The sequence below is a fragment of the Octopus bimaculoides genome, chromosome 11, assembly GCF_001194135.2.
Source record: "Octopus bimaculoides isolate UCB-OBI-ISO-001 chromosome 11, ASM119413v2, whole genome shotgun sequence".
NCBI lineage: Eukaryota > Metazoa > Mollusca > Cephalopoda > Octopoda > Octopodidae > Octopus > Octopus bimaculoides.
Window position 1 is genome coordinate 18,986,845 of NC_068991.1, and position 3,178 is coordinate 18,990,022.

The 3,178-nt window shown below is 40.8% G+C and overlaps 1 protein-coding gene across 3 annotated transcripts in view; it reads left to right on the top strand.

Annotated features, from left to right (window-relative positions):
* LOC106880696 (rho GTPase-activating protein gacF) overlaps positions 1 to 3,178 on the top strand; it is a 58,620-nt gene that overhangs the window by 7,352 nt on the left and 48,090 nt on the right. The gene's annotated exons all lie outside the window — the stretch shown is intronic.

The window sequence follows — 3,178 nt, forward strand, 5'->3', positions numbered from 1 at the left end:
ATATATATATATATATATATATATATATATATATATATATATATACATACATACATACATTTAAAACGTGTGTGTGCAGACTCCTGGAGTATATAGCCTATTCACTTAGGGAGTTGGAGCGGTACGACGTGCCTTTCGGACGGGGTGTTGTAGGTGCTACGATCTACCCCTCTGTGACCCCCCTCTCCCTCTCTCTCTCTTTCTCATTAGGCCCACACCTGTCATACAGTAATCGTAAAACATGTTCCCTCTAACCAATATCATTGATGCTTGTGGTGTCATTCTTTAAACCCCAGGTAACGAAAGCCTAGATTTTTAAAAATTCATACCAATGTACTAAGTCGCTCCAAATGTGCACATCCTGTCTTATTAGTATTTTTACAGTCACCTTTCATTATTATTATTATTATTATTATTATTATTATTATTATTATTAAGGTGGTGAGCTGGCAGAATCGTTAGCACGCCAGGCAAAAATGCTTGGTGTCATTTTCGTTCGTCTTTACGTTCTGAGTTCAAATTCCGCCGAGGTCGACTTTACCCTTTCATCCTTTCGAGGTCGATAAATTAAATTACCAGTTGAGTACTGCAGTAGCACCCAGGCCCCTACCCCCAGGCCTTGTGCCCTGTTGTAGAAAGGATTATTATTATTTCTTTTTTTCCTGTGAGGTGTGGGTGTGCTATTGTGTCGGCAGGGTGACCAGCTGTTTATGTCACTTTGGCTGTTATTTTCTAACAGGTCGTGTAACTACGTAGAGGTCCCCGTGACACTTTTGTCGGATTCCGTCACGTGCCCCCACATATCTATTTATTATTAATTGGTGTGGGTGTGCCGTAATAGTTTGAACGACGGTTGGGAGTTAGTTTTTTCTTACCGTTTTTTAATTTTATTATTTTTTAGTGTTTTTTTTGGTGTTGCTATTTAAATTGCTTAAGCCTCAAATCATTCTTTATTATGCATTTTCAAAGGCGTTTCTCCCATGACCATCCTGTTTTTTTTTTTCCTATACGCAATGGAATCTTGGACTACCGTGTATCCCACACTTGTTCTTTTATAACAACAACAACAACAATAAAAATATTATTGATAATGATAATAACTACTATTAATTAATCGTATCGAATTTACATTTCGTCGTTTTTGGAGTTCAAATTCCGCCGATGACGACAATGCCCTCCATCCTTTCGGTGGGGTTCGTTAAAGTAAGTACCAATTGAGTACTGGAGTCGATGTAATCGACTGACCCCCCACCTCCTCCGAAATGGCTGACTTTGTTCCAAAATTTGAAACCATTGTTATTATTATTATTATTTGTTTGTTTGTTTATTTAGGAAGTTAGATGTGTTATCAGAGAGAATTTACAACTGCTATTTCGAGCGACCACGTGGTCGCACTTTTCATTTCCCCTCTGGTTCGAAGTTCAAATCCTCGTCACTAAGACTTGTTTTTTATCAGTTGTTACGTCTGAGGGTAATCAATAATTTCGATTACAAACACACACAATAATAATAATAATAATAATAATAATAATGGTTTCAAATTTTGCCACAAGGGCAGCAACTTTGGGGGAGGGGATGAATCTTATTTTATCGACTCCTGAAAGGATGAAAGGCAAAGTCGACCTCGGCAGAATTTGAACTCAGAACGTAGCGACAGGCGAAATACCTATTTCTTTACTGCCCACAAGGGGCTACACACAGAGGGGACAAACAAGGACAGACAAACGGATTAAGTCGATTATATCGACCCCAGTACGTAACTGGTACTTAATTTATCGACCCCGAAAGGATGAAAGGCAAAGTCGACCTCGGCGGAATTTGAACTCAGAACGTAGCGACAGGCGAAATACCGCTAAGCATTTCGCCTGGCGTGCTAACGATTCTGCCAGCTCGCCCGCCTTATATCATAATAATAATAATAATAATAATAATAATAACGATTAATTGGTTTGATTCTTTTGCTATGTCGTGGGCCCTTTGCCAAACTAGAGCGTCAGCGTTGTCGTCCTCATCATTATCATCATCATCATCATCATCATCATCATCATCATCACTTTTACCACCACCACCACCACCTTGTTGAACCCCACGTCAGGGCCTGATCGGGTTCACAAACTACTGCTCAAAACCATTCTTTCTGTGACAATCCCTCCGCATTTTTTTATATGTTTGGTAAAATTTTTGTTGTTTTGAAGAACTGTACCCTCCCCTCCCCCCACCGATCATTCTTCCCCCACCCCACCCATTCTACATTATTTATTGATCTTATTGTTATATAACCTTCGGTCTGCCGTGAGCGTGTAGGCGACGTATAATCATAAGCGTTCCAGTTGTGTCCACCCCTATCTTTTCATATTTGTTAGGTATATAGTGTGTAACCCTCCCCAACTCCACTACACCCATTCTGTCTTCTTGATGATGCTGTTTAACCCCATGTAGGAGCCATAATCGAGTAGACGTTCTGTGATCAAAAGCGTTCCAGCTTGTGACCATCCAACGCCTTTCATATTTTCTCAGAAATAATGTGTACTCCTGATGTTAAGATGTTATGGGGTTGTATGATTTAACTGTTATTTCTAGCAGTCTCATGCTGTTGTTTAGCTCCGTTTGAGCAGCTGTCAGTACCATCTCGAGTCCTCGTAAGGCCGGTTATCTGGTTTCCATGGCGTTTAAGTGACCCAGATCAAATCCCCACCCCTGAAGGGGCGCCAGTTCGTTGCAAGGTTACTCTCATTTCTACAGCTGAGTGGACTGGAGCAACGTGAAATAAAGTGTCTTGCTCAAGAACACAACTCACCGCTCTGTCCGGGAATCGAAACTACGGTCTTGCGATCGTAAGAGCAAACAGCACTCTAACCACACGGCCACGCGCCTTATCTAGCAGAGAAAGACCTATTATAAATCTAATGCGTTCCAGCCATGACATTCCGGTTCTATTTTCATATTTAAAAAATATTTTCCGAAGAATAGTTTATCTTAAGATTATAAAGTCAGCAACTTGGCCGAGTTGGATAGGATACGCTTTTCGGCGTTCGCTCCGGCTTATCTTGGTTCGAATCCAGTTCAGGTCGACTTTGCCTTTCATCATTTCGAGGGTCATAAAAAAAAAGTGCAAGTGTTAGTGTAGCTCTCTCTCTCTTCCTCTCTCTCTCTCTCTCTCTCTCTCTCTCTCTCTCTC